This window comes from Conger conger, chromosome 2 (genome assembly GCF_963514075.1).
Source record: "Conger conger chromosome 2, fConCon1.1, whole genome shotgun sequence".
In the NCBI taxonomy this organism is placed as follows: Eukaryota; Metazoa; Chordata; class Actinopteri; order Anguilliformes; family Congridae; genus Conger; species Conger conger.
Genome location: NC_083761.1, coordinates 68,233,976 through 68,252,665, shown reverse-complemented (window position 1 = coordinate 68,252,665; position 18,690 = coordinate 68,233,976). Strand labels below are relative to the sequence as shown.

Below are 18,690 nucleotides of genomic sequence, written 5' to 3'. Positions count from 1 at the left end.
GATCCATTGGCAGTACTGTGACTCAGCACGGACTATGTATTATTTGGTGTTGCAGGAGATAGCTTCTTTTTTTTTTTCGTTTGCCATAATTCTGTTTTCTGGAGCCGTTAGGCACTTGTTCCTGGAACTGTCTGTTTGCGAGGGGAGACAATTGATCCGACGTAATAAAGGAGAATAATTCCTGACAGGAAGAGCAGGGCCTGCATTCAGAAAATGTTTATAATTCCCTTCCAAGGGCATTTACTGTAATAAACCAAACCAAACCCATTTTTGGAGGAACGTGAAAACCGAAGTGAAGAGATTAAGCTTGCCCTGCTTATTGGCAAGCTTTGCAGCAGTGGCTCTTGACCAGACATTTGTGTCTGTTTGTGCAGGATTTCACATCGCGTAATTAAATGAACCTCAATTTGCTTTTATAACCTGTTGAATAGAGACCAGAAGCTGAAAGTTCTGTGAACAGAGCGCTGGGCAGAAATTTATGAATTCTTCATCACTGAAAAGAACTTCATGCCTTGTACAATAATGGGCACCAAACTTTAGCACAATGAGGGTGTTGCAGACAGGACTAGCTGCAACACAAAGGCTTCATTGAATCTGAATTCCTCTACAAGTTGCTCAGGAACAGACATAGCCTAGAGCATTTCTCCCAGTTCTGCTCAACTGAGACCTTGAGCCAGATATGCCTTGGGGACCATTTCCACCTCTCAAGTAAATATTGCAGTAGAAATGTTCAACATTCAACATTCAGAAAGAACCAAAGACGGAAGGGCTGGAAGAGGGATGGAAGAGATGCCTTCTAAAAAACCAACCAGCGCAACCATACATTTGACACATAGTCATCCAAATTAAATCACAATCCTCTCACTACTGATGCAGTGAAATGTATATTTACTCAAACCCCGTTTCAAATGCTTCTTGCGCCCCGCTTTGCTCTTTTCCTAATTCCCTCTCCACATGGGTTGCTCGAAGAGCGTTGAGCACGGATGCAGTATTTACAGTATTTCCCGCGATTCACCGTCCCTGCTGCTGCGGGGTGTTTATTTTGCTCCGTGGATTCTCTGGAGAACACCTCTCTCCCGGCGCCCTGGCCGGCCCTGCGCTCTGACAGGACGGTAATCAGAGGCGAGGAGCTGCCGGTCTCGGCCTGTCGAGGGCTGGCCGGGTGAGCCGTGCACAATCGGCCGTGTCGGCTACAGTAGTTCCTGTTGTCTTTTTTTCTCCCCCTGTCACGGGAGGCGGTGGGCTGGTGGCGTTCAGAGTGGGCTCTTTCAGCCGCGTGGCGTAGGAGCCGCGAGCGGGGATGACGGAGGACACCCCCCGTTCTGTCCACCGGCTCGGTGGCGTTCAGAGTGGGCTCTTTCAGCCGCGTGGCGTAGGAGCCGCGAGCGGGGATGACGGAGGACACCCCCCGTTCTGTCCACCGGCTCAGCGGCGCACTTCGGGAAACCTCCTCTGACCCGCACGCTTTGACCCCACAGCACCTCGCTGTAGAAGTGACATTTTTATGGAGGCAGGGATATACTGAGCAGGGCAGTATTGGCATAATACTGGACACCAGGCATAAGAGTAGCCTGGACGTCGCAACCCGTGATAAAGTCGTCTTCAGTTTACCTCAGCTCTCCGGTGAAGATTATCAATATTAAAGTGCAAAGCCCTCAAAGACTGTTGCACCAAACTCCAGCTTCGGAGAAAATTTACAAAAATTGCCAATGTTTATGGAGCCTTTTCAGTGGAATATCTAACATGGCTTCTGAGCTGGTAATATCCTGACCTGCATTGCAAAACAGCTGTGTGCTCATTTGTGAGGTACAATCTGTTGACTCCAGCACATAAAAGTGATGTGTGTGTGAATGAATGTGTGTGAATGTGTGTTTGTGCGTGGGTATGGGTATATGTGTGTCTGTATATGTGCACTTGCGTGTGTGCGCACAGGTCTGTTAGCCTGTAGGAACCTATAAAATCAGATTTTATTGCTGTTACTTTGAAAAACGACTTCATCACGCACACGTGAGGTTTCTCTTGTGAAACTGTAATATGGGTCGCTGTCACTCTGAGAATGAAGTGCCTGGGTGAGCTACGGCACCTGACCTGCGCGCGGTTCCTCGGCCGCCGATCGATACCCTCGTCCTCATTCCGCGCGGCTTGTCATTGAGCCGCGCGGTGCGTTTGCCGCGAGCTTAAAAGTTAAGTTCTGAAAAGTGGTTTGTCGCGCCGGTGTTATAATGTGAAAGTAACGTGGCTGCCCAGCAGGCCGGGTTAGATGTGGCTCTGCCTGCGGCTTCCCTTCTGGTTTGTCCACCGGAGACGGCGATGTCGCCACTACACCCTTCCGTAGAAGAGCCCTGTCTAATTCATCGGCTTTTTGTCAGTTAGAATTGTTCTTTGTCTGGGAGCTTTCACACTTCACACCTATGATGGAGGGTTCCATAAAGAACTAAAACGGGTTCCTTGGGGGCGCAGCCTGTAGAGCACTGACCGCGTGCTCATTGCGAGCCGCGACGTCGGCGGTTCGAATCCGACCGTCCGACATTTGTCGCCTGTCTTCCCCTCTCTCTCGCTCCCATTCTTCCTGTCTCTCTATACTATACTGTCCAATAAAGCTGAAAAAGGCCTAAAAATATCTTCCTCGGTGGAGACGAGCCAAAGAACGTGAGCCAAAGTGTGTACTGTCGAGGTAAGGACTTGATCTCTTTTACGATAAACTGTCTTCGAGCCGTATTGTCGGGAGATGTGCCCTTTGCTTCCTAAGGCAGCTTTGATCCCTGCTCAAACCACACCTGTGTCCATACGTTACATACGTATTGAAACAGCTCTCACGCCTATGCGTAATTATCGGGTCTTAAGCGGTAAACGGCGGTCTCGGTGCTGGAGTCCTGTGTGCACGGTGCAGGCCTGACCTCAGGACCTGTGGAGCAGCCGAGCCATAGGGCCAGCACACAGGACAATAAGAGCTGTAATGAAGGCAGAACAGTTCAGGCTCATTAGCTGCTTCTCATAAGCCTTTGTGCTGATGGTAAAATCGCAGGAAAATGAACAGTGAGTCCATCACTGGGGAGTAAGCAGGCTGTGAGCTGTAATAGCGCTCACTTAATATTCCCCTGAAAAGGTGGTAGGAGGAAGTCTGTGGGGCTTTTCTTCTCCTGATTAGTGCTCGTGCTGCCTTGCAGATGGACAGAGGGCTCCCCGCTCAGCCAGGAACCTGACAGAATCAAACAGCCAGTACATCACCTAAAAGCACCTCAGTACACAGACCCAGTGTACCCTTTGATAGAAGCATATTGTCAGTCTCCGTGCAGTTCTTTCATGATCTGTATTTGTCCTGTTTCAGTATTTTTCTATGTCCTCTGACTCTCCAGTGCTTTCTTGATTGCTTGATCCGTGTTTTGACTTTACCCCGACTTTTGTTTTCTGATTACTGATTTTGTCTCTGTTTGGATTTGCTGTTTTTGACTTTGAATTGAACTCTGTGATTACGTTTTCTTTTACCATCTGTACCGTTGCCTGGTCGGACTGCCTGCTGGTAAACAAACATTTGCTTTTACATTTGCTTTTGTGACATCAACCTTGCCTGGATTACCCTTTGCCTCATTGCCTCTGTTTGCTGGCAATTGACCCGTTTCTGTTTAAACTGTCTGGACTGAATAAAAACCTCGATTCAGCACACTTCCCGGGTGCTACTGGTTCTTCTGCTTTGCTGCCTGACACATATAAAACACACCAACATAAAGCCCCCACTGTAAACTAAACCAGTTCACCAGGTAACACTGTCTCAGCCTGTAACAATGAAGAGTTTCTGTCTCTGTTAACCCAAAAAGGGATGCCCTTGGACAGGAGATGTGCCGTCTTACTCACCAGACATGTCGTCAGTGTCTTTTTCTTCTATAACAGCTGTCATGGTCATTGACAGGTTTATCCATTGCAGGGTTTATGAATAGACTACTGCCAGGTTTCAGGTCACCTTAAAAAAATCAATAATAATGATGAATTTGATTTATTACGTGCCTTTCTTGTTTGTAACATGCTATAAAAATAAGTGTTTATAGTATTATTATTTATAACACGCTAATAAGCTATGCTTATAGCGAGTGGTAAATTGCGCTCATATATCTGAATCGTTGCGCCCTGGGTTGAGCCCCATAAAATGGCTGCCGTCTCGTTCAGCCTCGTGTAGTGCTGTGGGCGGGCCCTGCGTACCCCTGTACGCCTCTGTGTGCGATTTGATGGTGGCTGAATCACTGGGAGAGGCGGCGCGTTGGGACGGGGCCGCGGTGCCTGGCAGGCCGGGGGAGGCAGGCCCCGGGGGGGTCAGTGACCGCTTCAGCGCAAGTCTCTGACTCGCCTGTGTCAGCTCCGCGGTGACTCACGGTGACTCCCGTAAACTCACAAGGTCACCGTATCTCCCAGGCCCTCGTCCCCCGCTGCTTCATCAGTTTAATTGGGCGTTTTTGGATCGGTGGCCAGCAAGAAACAGTCATTTTACATTTTCCCTTCCATCCCCCCGACACGCTTCTGTGAAATGCTATTGAAACATGGAAGAAGGCTAGACCGAAATGCGGCCGTTCATTTTAAGGCACCGATTTGCAACCAGATGTGCTTTAGTCCAGGGAGATAATTCATAAAAATTGTTATTGATAAATTAGGAATGTATTCATTGGCATGACATGAAATATTAACACCTTAGAATCTTCTGTACTGAGAAGACTTTATGGACTAATGCAGACAGGCGCTAACATGCAATTAATTTACTTCAGTCTCACTATACACTGCAAAAAAAACTCAGTCTGAACAAGTATTTTAGTCTTATACTTAGATTTAAAATCTTAGTTCTATTACTTTTTTGCTAAAAAAGAAAAAATATTGAGGTGAAACCGTTTACCTCATTTCATGATTTGCTAATGGTGTTAGAAAATGTCACTTGTCAAACAAGCAGTAATTTAAAATCAGCTAATATTTTCTACTTGCAAGAATTTTTTATTTTAAGTCACATTGCACAACGAAAACACAAAGGTTATTTTGCAGTGTATATATAAAATATACTGTATATATACTGCAAAATAGTGTATGGTATACAATCTAAAAGCGAGGTGTAGAATATGCAGCAGGAAACATTACACCATTAACCAGTACATTACATTCTGGTCAAGCTTTAAGTAGCAAAATGTCAATCAATAAAGCTTGGTCAAATGATTATCTTATGGTGAATTGATGTTGTATTGAATAAAGGTTATTTTGAGTATATGAAAACAGCCATTATTCCCCACATGACTTCACTTCACCGTAAGATAATAATTCTGTACATATACCGCATGTCTGGAGGAAAGTGCACAGAAAACACTCAGCACAAAAGCGGAATTCAGCTGGCATGTGTCCCAGTGTGAGAGACAATAGCACGGTTTTAAAAAAACAATACTCTGGCAGTACAATCTTGCAAAAAACCACACCTCTGTCACCAATAGACTGCTTCCCTGCCCCACTCACACACACCGCTCTGCCAGAAAGTGCCTGTTGTCTCTGCGTATTATGATTTAGCTGAAGGAAGCTATTAAAGTGTCCTTTTTAATTAACCGAGCTGTCTCGGTGCAAATAAATGGGTTTGCCGAAAAGGTGTGTGTTACATCTGCGGAGCGGACTCGTTCCCCTCCGAGGTGAAGCATGTGTTAATTGCTTGTATTAATGGTGATGTAAGTGAAGAGAACTCCGTACCGGTGCTGGATGTGTGAGTCTGGAGCAGCGTGTTTATACCGAGGCGTTCATGGGCTCGTTCCAATCCAATTTTTCCAATTCCACTTTCTCCTATTTTTCTTTTTCTTTTCTCCTTTTCTTTCCCCATTGCTCCACCCGTCGGGAGAGGCCAGAAATAGATGAAAGAAAAATAAGTGAAGACGGGAAATCTAGGAAATGTGAATTAGGCAAACGGAATGCCCTTGCTCCTTCAAACGTCAGTTTGAAACCACGCCAGTATGGCTTTCTGAAAAAATACTTCCACAAATGATGTGTTTTCTTGCTCAAAGGAAAGATTGGGAGTTCTTAACGTCTACTTCTAACATCTAGAAGGAAAATTTAAGGGGTTGGAATGTCCTTAAAGATAGCGGACCTTGATGGATTTCTGGGTCAGGAATCAGGAAAGGAAAACAGTGGAGAAAAATAAGTGAGTGGAATGAGTGTCTGACCGTCTGTGGGGGTGGAGTGGGGTGGGAACAGGGTGCACTAGGTGAGCATGGCTTCACTGCATGAGAAAGATAGCAAAGCAGGAGCTGCCCTGGAGACAGGAGGCCGTCATATTCAGTTTCTGTATCAAAATACAAGGTTCTGATTAGATTGTGCCCTTTTTTCATTTTCACCTTACATTTTTGCTTTTTCATTTGACACGTTGCCGAGTTGTCCAGTTATACCCACTAGCCAGATCTTCCTGGCCAATCACTAACCAAAATGGCACCTTGGGAGGGTAGAACAAAGCCGCCGGCGGATGTGAGAGTTTTGATCGATGTGGTCAGCTCAGCGCCTCGTGGCTGATTGTCGTCAGTGGCGAGGTCATCACTGATACAGCCGTGGCCTGACAGTTGGGCTGTCATCGTTTCCGCTGCAGTCAGCCACCCTTTGATTAAATTTCACACCGTTCGGCCTCTTAATGAAACTTAGCTCACACACTATGCCGCGCACAACCGCGGTTATGTCACTCCTGCTCGGAGTATGGGACTGACTTTCTCATGCTACTTGCCTTTTTAACCCGAGTGTGTGCAGTGCTGACACGGGAGCTTCTGAGCTGTAGAACGCTCCAGCGATGTGATATTATCAGTGAGTTCACTTTACAGAAGATGGATACGGAAGAATGCTATTCTGATGCTATTCGGGTGTATGAGCCACACAAAAAAGCAAGCAAAATACAGAGTACTACTTAGGCAGGTAATATATAGCCCCCACTCTCGTGTACACACATGCCTATAAAACAGACTAGCTTAGAGCGTGGCAGGTTAAAATGTTTTCAACCCTGAAGATTGAACTATGTGCAGCCTTAGAGCTGCTAACAACGGTTTCTCTGACATTTCTTAGCATTTTTTAATGAAGGAAAGTGTCCTAAAGCGAAAGTGTTGTTTTCTGGCAACACTGAGCTAACCCATCCGATATGCTATTTTCACATTCCAGCTAGCGGGCAAAAACGGAAAGCCACGCTACACTTCTCGGTCCTGTTATCCATTCCAGCTGGCGGGTAGAAACGAAAGCGACGCTAAACTTTGTGGTCCTGTTACCCATTCCAGCTGGCGGGCAGAAACGAAAGCCATGCTAAACTTTGTGGTCCTGTTACCCATTCCGGCTAGCGGGCAGAAACGAAAGCCACGCTAAACTTCGCGGTCCTGTTACCCATTCCAGCTGGCGGGTAGAAACGAAAGCGACGCTAAACTTCGCGGTCCTGTTACCCATTCCAGCCGGCGGGCAGAAACGAAAGCCACGCTAAACTTTGCGGTCCCGCTTCACATCTGTCTTCAGCGGAGGCTCCGGGGCTGCTGGGCTCTCGTGCTCCGCATCGAAGTCATCGCTCAGAATGATCGCTCATGCCCCGCTGCCTCCAGGACATTGATTTCTCTGCGTCTCCGTGGTAGTCCTCACGGCTCAGCGCAGAGTCCTTCATCATCTCATCCCTTTCGCTTCGTGTGAGATTATATCACAAATAAAATGTCAATCTCCATACGTTCCATTTAAAGATAAGGCTGAGATCGGGCTGAGGCCCCGGTTATGCAACGCGTTAGAGCCTTACGGGTGCGTGTGTAAATCCGCTATCTGCCTGAGATTTCTTTCAGCTGCCTGAATCAAACCTGTCAAGAGCTGCCGTGCGCTGATTGCTCTCCTGTTTACATCAATTTGAAAACGCTCATGTAATGTTTATAGCAATAAGTAAAGCCTTTAGAATGAGAGCAGATTGACAATCGCTTGCAACTTCCTACAGTATGGTTAAACATCTGTACCACCGCTATCCGTTTCCACACATAATTCACTTATGGATTGCTCACTATGGCAACATAACTGTTTTTTGCTGGTGGACGGGGAAAATGTGTTACACATTAACACACATTGAATAATATGACATGTTTTTGATTATTATCATCAAGTACCTAAATGTTGACTTAAGTCTCTTTGTTTGCCGCCCAAATTTGGGCTGGGTATATTCTGATTCCGCATACGTGTGAATCCCACTGCTGATTCGGGTGTAGACATACACCCATGATGTCGCCAGCTGTTCCTCTACACACCGCGGACTTCAGCTAACCTCACACAGAGCGATGTTGTTGGAAGCCCTCTCTGTACGTGTGTCAGATAGACCAGCATCAGTTAGCGTTGTAAACGTAACCACCTCCGATTCTGAACACTCCCATTCTGTGGGGCCACGCCAATTGGGCGTCAGCCTATGGAGCTACTGGCCACAGTCAGCACTGGCACGGTCTGGGTTCAATCCGAGGCCTATTACATTACATTACATTACATTACTTTTAGCAGACACTTTTATCCAAAGCAACATACAAAACAGTACATATCAAGGTCATAGAACAAACAACCGAACATATAAGGTAGATAAGGTACAATCCATATGCAATTGGTTGTAAGGCCATGTACCTACACTCACTGAGCACTTTATTACACCTATGTACACCTACTTAGTCATGCGATTATCTAATCAGCCAATCGTGTGGCAGCATTGCAATGCATAAAATCATTCATATACGGGTCTGGAGCTTCAGATACGTCAACCATCAACCATCAGAATAGAGAAAAAATGCGTAGTCAGTGATTTTGACTGTGACATGATTGTATGTGCCAGGGCTGGTTTGAGTATTTGTGTAACTGCTGATCTCCTGGGATTTTCACGCACAACAGTCTCTAGATTTTACTCAGAATGGTGCGAAAAACAAAAAACTTCCAGTGAGTGGCAGTTCTGCGGATAGAAATGCCTTGTTGATGAGAGAGGTCAACGGAGATAACGGCTATGGTAACTCAGACAACAGCTCTGTACAATTGTGGTGAGCAGAAATGCACAACACGCCGAACCTTGAGTCGGATGGGCTACAACAGCAGAAGACCACGTCGGGTTCCACTTCTGTCAGCCAAGAACAGAAAACTGAGGCTGCAGTGGGCACAGGCTCACCAAAACTGGATATTTGAATACTGGAAAACGTAGCATGCTCTGATGAATCTCGATTTCTGCTGAGGCATACAGATGGCAAGGTCAGAATTTGGCACCAACAGCATGAATCCATGGACCCGACCTGCCTTGTGTCAACAGTCCAGGCTGTTAGCAGTGGTGTAATGGTGTGGGGAATGTTTTCTTGGCACACTTTGGGCCTGTTAATACCAATCAATCATCACTTGAATGCCACAGCCTATTTGAATATTGCTGCTGGCCATGTGAATGTACCCATCTTCTAATGGCTACTACCAGCATGTTAATGCACCATTTCATGAACATGACAATGAGTTCAATGTTCTTCTGTGGCCTGCCCAGTCACCGGATCTGAATCCAAAAGAATGGATGTTGTAGAATGGGAGATTCACACCATGAATGTGCAGCTGCTGCTTGATGCAGTCATGTTAACATGGAATAGAATCTCAAAGGAATGTTTTCAACATCTTGTGGAATCCATGCCATGAAGAAATAAGACTGTTTTAAGAGCAAAGGGGAGGACCTACCCAGTATTAGTATAGTGTTCCTATTAAAATCAGTGGAAATCCAGTCCGCAAAATAGATAGGCCAAGTCTGTATGCAACTTCGGGAACTATATTGATTTAATTCAGGCCCTTTTTTTGCAGCCTGGACAAAAACACACAGGCAGTTTCAAGGCTTTCAGACATTCCGACCTACATTTTCTAAATTTGAAAACAAATATCTTACAAAACACATTACATAACAGATATGCTTACTCCGAGGTATAGATTCTGTTGTCTGTTCTTAGGTGCTTAGGGATAGAGAAAGGCTGAGAAGTGTAAGGTTCTCAGAATCAACAGAAAGTGGGATATTCATTCCCTTGTAGGCCTGGTGGACCATAAGAATAAACAAACTCGTATGAGAAAAGGCCAGTCTGCAGGCTATAGGCTCCACTCAGTCGCTCTTAATAAATTACGTGTTCAAACAAAAGACAGAAGTAAAGGGCACCACTATATCCTCTCTATAACAAGACGTTATACAAATGGGCCTGCACTACACTCAGAAATTGTGCAATAAACAGAGCCAGAGGGCATTCATGCCAACAAATCTCCACCACTACAATCACAAACTCCGATAGTCAGTGAAATCCCACCAGCACACCTGATCGCCACATCATAATCTCTGCATATTTGCTCATAACTGAAGTCACCTTTTTTTTTTTTCATTTCACAAGGATTTAAGGATTTACCTGCATTAAAGTCGATACATTCAATGTATTGTGCATAGTTAGAATTTTATTCACACACACAAAAAAGCAATTGACTTATCAACTTGGAGGACCAGGGAGCTGTAATGTGATAATTGTCTAAGACTTGCACTTAAAGGAGGCTCTCATGCAGGGATGGGAAATTCCAGTCCTGGAGGGCCAGTGAGTGTGGTCAGGGTTTTGTTTCCACAAATTACCCTTGCTGCACATCACAATGAAATATTTCACATTGGTTCATATGTGCAAACAGGTACTTTGTACTGAAATGTTAGGGCTAATAAGTAAGGTCAGAAGTTGGCATGAAACGGATACGGCCTTTGTTGCCCACCTCTGCTCTCGTGTTCTTATGCTGAGGGATGACAGAAATCCAGGTGTGAAAACTCTTTTTCATGTTTGGAGTAGTTCGAATCCCCGTCGGCCGGGGCCTCTCTGTGTGGAGTTTGCATGTTCTCCCCGTGTCTGCGTGGGTTTCCTCCGGGTACTCCGGTTTCCTCCCACAGTCCAAAGACATGCAGGTTAGGCTGATTGGAGAGTCTAAATTGCCCATAGGTATGAGTGTGTGAATGAATGGTGTGTGTGCCCTGCGATGGACTGGCGACCTGTCCAGGGTGTATTCCTGCCTTTCGCCCAATGTATGCTGGGATAGGCTCCAGCCCCCCTGCGACCCTGTTCAGGATAAGCGGGTTAAGATGATGGATGGATGGATGTTTGGAGTAGCTGTGAGTACATGGACCATGATCTGCCAACCATGCTCTCACATCCTTGTGTCTCAAATCACTACTGAGGTATGGATTCGTAGTATGCAGCTATAGGCAGGAACTGCAATAAGACAGTGCTGAAGGATGCTTTGATAGTGCTCAGGGTAACTGAATGTCAAAAACAGTATTTAATGAGAACAGACTGGTTGTTTGATTTGAGGTTTTGACGGAAGCTTTGTACTGAATTGTAAAAGAGGTGGTGGTTGTAGAGTGGTTGTAGTGACGTGCGATGGCGTTGATTCAGAGTGCTGAGCTGAGTGTTAGCTCGCTCTTTAAGTATAACGCAGATGAGTATTTATGACAGGCTGTGTGTGAGATGAAGGAACATCTGCTAGGTGGTGGCAGCTTCGTTCGAGATGAATGTGCCATATTAGCAAGCTTTTGTGTTTTCTATGGGCGAGGGGGGGAGGGGTTCTCAATCTGTATAACCTGGAGAAGGAGCCAGTCTGGTGCTGGGGTTGGGGTCCAGCCCCACCCTCCTCCATCACACGCGTGCACAGCTGCTACGCTCCACATCATTTGTCTTTATTGGTTTGCAGCACAAGGAGCAGAGCTTCAGCTTCTCCCGTTCAAAATGGAGGCGTGCGGGCGGGGCCACTGAGCCGGGGCGGAGGAGCCGTTTTATCTCGCGGCGTGTGAAGATGTTTGTTTTAACGCCTCTCCTGGCTCTCCTAGCCAGCCGCTGCTCCCTCCCCTCTTGAACCTCGGAGCCGGCCCTGCCCGTGTTATTTCCGTTGCAGACGTGGGCACGGCTGCGTATGCTCCCACCACGTTCTGATTTTAGACTGCTCCTGACATTGCTCGCTTGTTTTTGCACCTTCCGTCCTCTTCCCCATGTCCGCGCCGATGGTTTCCGCTGTGCCCGGTGTCCGTGCGTAACTACGCTCCTTTAGAAGCTTCCCTGAGATCTGCTTTACGGAGGCAGTCACCCTCTCTCACCGCTGCGCTCAGCGCTCTGCCCTGCCAGCGATGGATGGCATTTGAGCCGTGTGAGACTTCCTGCGGGTGGAGGAGCTGAGGCGGGCCGCTGCCGAAGCGCGGAGAGGTCTGTCGAGCGAAGCGGCCGAGGCGGACTGAGCCGTAATGGCGGTCGCCGGGGCGTTTGCGGGGACCTGATGAGCTCAGGCCGAGAGTGACATCACCATGGCCTGCATAATGGCTGTAAGAGTGTGTGTTTATCATCTTACCGCTCTCCTTACGGATGCTATTCATCATTATTGCCACACATACTGTACGTACTGTGGCGTATGGTGCTTTTGCTTAATTCAGCTTATTGCCCAGACTGCTCAGCTCTGTGTGTGTGTGTGTGTGTGTGTATTTGTGTTATGAGGGGGAGAGGAGCCTTTTGAATCTGATTATGAAAGCATTTCCCTCACCCACCCTCTCAGCACTTTCTGTTAAATTTATTTTATGAAGGACTTCCCACCCAGGGGCATCATTCTACCTTCACTTTGTTTGTTAGACTGTTTTTATTCTCAAAAAATGCAGAATTCAGAAATGAGATGCATTCTCCTAATGAAGTTAAAGCCATGCGTTGTGTGGGGGGTACTGGAGTGCAGTGTTGCTCTACTGGCGTTATGTTTGCAGCAGTGTTAGGTTAGCTGAGGTTAAGTCTATATGCTTACGAGGTTTATTATGTTTATTAGTTACCGTAGTGAAGCGCAAGGCCTCGAGCAGTGATAGATGATCACTCCTGTGGTGTGCAAAGGTCTGACGGAACTTTTCTGGGGTCAGTCTGAGATCATAGAGGTGACAGCGCAACCCATCACCGGTAGCAACCTAGTCTGGTTGTGAAAACCTCACCAGAGGACACCGTGAGCTCAGAAAGAGTGACCTGTCTCTTCATCATTACTCCGGAAGGATGTGGAATATTCCGTGACTCTGGAGTGATGTTACGCTCCGGTGGTCTGACCTCTCCGCAGCTGCGGTGTGATGGCTGCTCCGTGAGTCCTGTCTGGGCCACCGGTGTGCTCGGCTTCAGAGAACTTCGTGGAGGGAAGCGGAACTGTAAAGGTGCTATGTGTGTGTGGATCATTAGTGTGGCTCACCCATTCTCCCTGCCCCTGTCAGAGCGCCAGGCCTAATTACGCACCTCAGGCCACTCCATGGGGCTCCTCTCGCCATGTGGAGCAACGCTTAGGGTTGATAAGCGTTTCCAGACAGCTGCAATTATTCCAAAGAGGAGGCGCTGATTAGCATACACCAGAACACCGTGAGCGCACTTGAGTGTATGAGTGTATGAGTGTGTGTATGTGTGTATGTGTGTGTGTGTGTGTGTGTATGTTTGAGTGTGTTTGTGTGTGTGTGTATGTGTCTGTGTCTGTGTCTGCGTGTGTATGTTTGTGTGTGTGTGCGTGTGAGTGTGTGTATGTGTGTGTATGTTTGAATGTGTTTGTGTGTGTGTGTGTGTGTATGTGTGTGTATGTTTGAGTGTGTTTTTGTGTGTGTGTGTGTGTGTGTGTGTGTGTGTGTGTGTGTGTATGTGTATGTATGTTTGTGTGTGTGTGTATGTGTGTGTGTGTGTGTGTCTGTGTCTGTGTCTGCGTGTGTATGTTCGTGTGTGCGTGTGAGTGTGTGAGAGTGAGTATATATGTGAGTGTTTCTTTTGGTCATTGTTAGTGAGTAGGACGAATACGTGCCACAGGTTGCTTCAATCCCATAATCCGGTGCTTACTGTCAGTCACCGTGCCTGAGCGCAGCGAGACTGCAGGCTTTGGGGGTCCTAACGATCCGCAGGCACCGCTGGGTGGGAGAGGCTCATTATCGCGCTGTCCTGCTCATCTCCTCGTGTCCTTGTTAAAAATTCTGCTCCAACGCGGTTAGCCGCGGCCGGACAGCAGTGCTCCTTTATCGCTCCAGTAAGTGGCGGTGACATGAGTCGTATCGCGCCCCGTGTTCACTGGCTTTTCAGCCACACGAGCTCGGCCAAGTAATTAATCATCTCCCCGAGAAGCGGCGTTAATCTGCGCTGCTCTGGAGAGCGGATGGGGGGACCGCCTCGTGCTGTTCAGGGGGTGTGAGTGCTTCATTTGTGGCAGCTTGCTGTGAGTCACAGCCTCCATGTTGCACTTTTTGTCATTAGTGGAAAGTAGCCATTTTTAAAAAATGAGGCTAATTGTCGCGATTCGCCGTCCGTGTACTTTCGCGGTTCGCGATTTGATAGGTTTGGTTTTAAATGCTAAGCTTTCAAATAAGAATGGAGATTTTACAGAGAAAAGAAGTACAGGTTTGTGGTGGGAAGTGCCATACTGTATGTTCACGAGTGAGTGTTATGTGGGTTTATCAGTCCTCTGTACGCACAGTGCCATGAGCTTTTCACACGATTTGGAAATGTAAAAAGACTTTATCAAGTCTGAATAATTTTATAGATGTATTTAAATGTTGTATATTGTGTAAAAGTGTTAAAAAGGAAAAGTGAAAGTATAATACAAATAAACTGGCAAAAAAGAACTCATCTAAGTCACCTGCTCTGAAATATGAGCAGGCTGGCTCTGTTGATGGCGTGTTGGCTCGTTGAAACATGGAGAGAGACCAGCCACTGCTTCCTGACCTGGGGTCAGCTGCTCTGTCATTCCTGGTTTATAGTGCTCATCCAGTGTGGTTCCATTACATTAGTGCCACACTGATAGGGGTCTTTCAATCACTTATTTTTCATTTCATCTTAAAGGAAATTCCAACCTGACTAGAAGCAAGGAAACATGAGTGCATCCTTTGTGGAAGTATTTTTTTGGAATGTGCAAGTATGACGTATAAATGATCAACCTGTGCATCCACCTTTTTCCCCATCTGCCACACATACGCCACGCCTGTAACTGTCGTGGCTTCGAATTGGCGATTGAAGGACAGTCTGTTTTCTCAAATTCCTCGTCTTCGCTTCCTTTTCCAGCCTCTTTTTCTTGCCTCTCCCGGGGGGTGGAGCTAGGAACAGGAACAGGAAAAGGAGCAAGGACAGGAGTCAGGAGGTGAAAAATTAGAGACTGGAGAGAGCCCGGTCCAGCAGTCCAGTCGGGTCTCTGGTTCCCCGAGGCTCCACTGTTCAGACACACTGTGGCAGTTACAGTCTCCACATTGACTTCTCCCAGAGACTGCCTTCTAATGGAAGTCTAATCACTTCCACTTAGCGCTAATTGGATTGCACATTGAGCCTTGTGTAAATGAGTGTTGTGGGTCTTAAATGCGGACTGCCGTTGACATTTACAGCGGTTCCGCTCCGTAAGCCTGGTTTTTGTCCACGCAGAGGATAACGTGGCCTCCTGTCAATCGGTACTGTTACACCTGAATGGGTTCTTCCAGCAGAGAGAGCGGTCAGGTGAGGGAGGCGGGGGGAGTGTGTTTGGGGAGAATTATTGATGGATTGCACATTCTGTACTGCACTTAGAGTTGGGGTTAATTCTCTCAATTTGAATGAGAATTACTGTTAAATTCAGTCCTTGCATTTGAATTTTGCTAATACATACATCAAGTTTGAATGTAGTTTATGATCAGTATTTTGTCCATTTGAATGTATTTATAAGAAACAACAGTGGTACTATTTTAATTTGTATTAGTGCTATTTATTAGCTATTAGCTATCACATACACACATCTCTACATGTTCTCATACTCAACCAATCACATACACACATCTCTACATGTTCTCATACTCAACCAATCACATACACACATCTCTATATGTTCTCATACTCAACCAATCACATACACACATCTCTATATGTTCTCATACTCAACCAATCACATACACACATCTCTATATGTTCTCATACTCAACCAATCACATACACACATCTCTATATGTTCTCATACTCAACCGATCACATACACACATCTCTACATGTTCTCATACTCAACCAATCACATACACACATCTCTACATGTTCTCATACTCAACCAATCACATACACACATCTCTACATGTTCTCATACTCAACCAATCACACACATTTTTAAACCGTCATTCAGACGTCTCCAGTGCTGCTCATTGCCTGTGCTGCTCTTTGCTGTCCGCTTGCTGCTCACAGAACTGCTGCTCACTCTCCCACACCTGGCCTCTTCCTGCTGTTTGGATCTGCTTCTCGGCACTGGGCTGGTTTTGGTATTTCTCCTGTTTAGCAGGGGAGATGTGTCGTGCTCCCTGTTGGATAGGTTAGTGCACACCAGTGCGGGCAAGGATGTACCTACCTAGCAGATCCATTTAGTGCCAAACCAAGATAATTACATTGCATATTCATTAATATATTTAATCTAAAAACGTGTGCTGTCCTGACTGAATTAAATTTTACTTTCTGTAATTCCAATGCAGATTCAAATTCTGTATCCCAGAGGTTTTTATTCAAATTCTATTTGAGTTCATGAATCAATTTGGAAAAGTGACCCCAACCCTGCGGTTGTGAGGGGTGAGCAGCCTTCGTGCGGTAATCATCTTTTCTGTTCAGCCCCTGCCGGGTTTCCATGGCCACTGGCAACGTGTGAACTTGTGTGAGCCTCAGCCACACACCATCCCTCTGCCGGCTTCCTTTCCCCCCCACGCAGTGGGGCAGTCTCAGCCTGTTTCACCAGACCCCACACCACACCAACACACAGACCCCACACCACACCAACACACAGACCCCACACCACACCAACACACATACCCCACACCACACCCCACACCAACACACAGACCCCACACCACACACCACACCAACACACAGACCCCACACCACACCCCACACCAACACACAGACCCCACACCACACACCACACCGACACACATACCCCACACCACACCAACACATACACCACACCAAGACACATACCCCACACCACACCAACACACATACCCCACACCACACCAACACACATACCCCGACACCACACGAACACATACCCCACACCACACACCACACCAACACACATACCCCACACCACACCAACACAGACCCCACACCACACCAACACACATACCCCACACCACACCAACACACATACCCCCACACCACACCAACACACATACCCCACACCACACCAACACACATACCCCCACACCATCACACATACCCCACACTACACCAACACATACCCCACACCACACCAACACACATACCCCACACCACACCAATTCACAGACCCCCACACCACACCAACACACAGACCCCACACCACACCAACACACATACCCCACACCACACCAACTCACAGACCCTACACCACACCAACACACAGACCCCACACCACACCAACACACATACCCCACACCACACCAATACACAGACCCCCACACCACACCAACACACAGACCCCACACCACACCAACACACATACCCCACACCACACCAACTCACAGACCCTACACCACACCAACACACAGACCCCACACCACACCAACACACATACTCCACACCACACCAACTCACAGACCCTACACCACACCAACACACAGGCCCAACACCAAACAAACACACGGTGTGGTGGAGCGCTGGAAGACACCAGGCATGAGAGGAGGCGATAAGGCAGTGTGACTGTTGCCAGGCAGCGCAGCAGGAGAGGGCAGTGTGTCCGTGTGTCGGGGCGACTGGCTGCCGTGCGTTCGGCGGCGTGTTTCCGGAAGGCCGCTGGCGGCCCGTGTGTTCAGACGGCCGTCGGGGTGGCCGGTTCAGCGGGTTCTGGAGTGCCGGGCTGCGTGGCGTGTTCAGGGGATTGGTTTCTTGATTAACTCGGTTGTGTTAATTAGCTCTGTGGAGCCATTAGCCCCGGGTTGTGTGTGTTGAGGGAGCCGCGCTTTTGGAAGGAAGTAGAGATGATCTTACGGTTGTTTTCCATCGAAAGACAGAGAGCGCTCAGAGAGCAACGCCTCCCTCGCTGCATTACCAAACAATGCAACAGCCCTTTCCAAGTACCATTGGTCCATTAAAACTGAATGTTCAATGTCATGCTATAAAGCACCAGGCTATGGACCCCCCCCCTGCCACTGAGATGAAAGATACCTTTGGAGTTGGGGTTTTCAAAGCTCTGGCCCCTCTCTCTGTCTGTCTCTCCCCCTCCCATACCTGTGGCGAGGAGCTGTCTCACCACTCTTTCCTCCCTCTCTCTGTTTCTCTGTTTCAGGGCCCGGGAAGTGTTTCTACTCTGAGTCTGCTCCGCACGGATCTGCACCGCACAGCACGGAGGCCAGCCAGTGAAGTGTGTGCAACAATGCGTGTGTGTGCCTGTGTGTGCCTGTGTGTGTGTGTCAGTGTGCGTGCGTCAGTGTGTGTGCGTGTGTGTGTGTGTTTGTGTGCCTGTGTGTGTGTGTCAGTGTGTGTGCGTCAGTGTGTGTGCGTGTGTGTGTCTCTTTGTAAGATAATCATGCACAGTTTTAATAATTCTCAGTATTGATATTAAATCCACTGTAATCTGATGCATTGTGTGACGTGTGTGTCTTGTCTTTTGGTGTGTCTATATGGGCTGACTGCACTCATCTGCATTTAAAGCTGTTTGGAGGTTTATCTGGGGTGCTGCCAGCGTATTAACAGTAATGGCACGCTGTGTGCTAAGCGTGCGTGGGTGATGAGGCCG

The 18,690-nt window shown here is 47.4% G+C and overlaps 1 protein-coding gene across 1 annotated transcript in view; it reads left to right on the top strand.

The window, feature by feature from the left end:
- The window catches only part of LOC133122655 (endonuclease V-like), a 51,911-nt gene extending 33,513 nt beyond the window's left edge, over positions 1 to 18,398 (top strand). Inside the window, exon 9 of the mRNA XM_061232736.1 lies at positions 18,241 to 18,398. The gene's annotated coding sequence lies outside the window, so the exon portion shown is untranslated. The remainder of the gene's footprint in view (positions 1 to 18,240) is intronic.
- Positions 18,399 to 18,690: the final 292 nt, after the last annotated feature.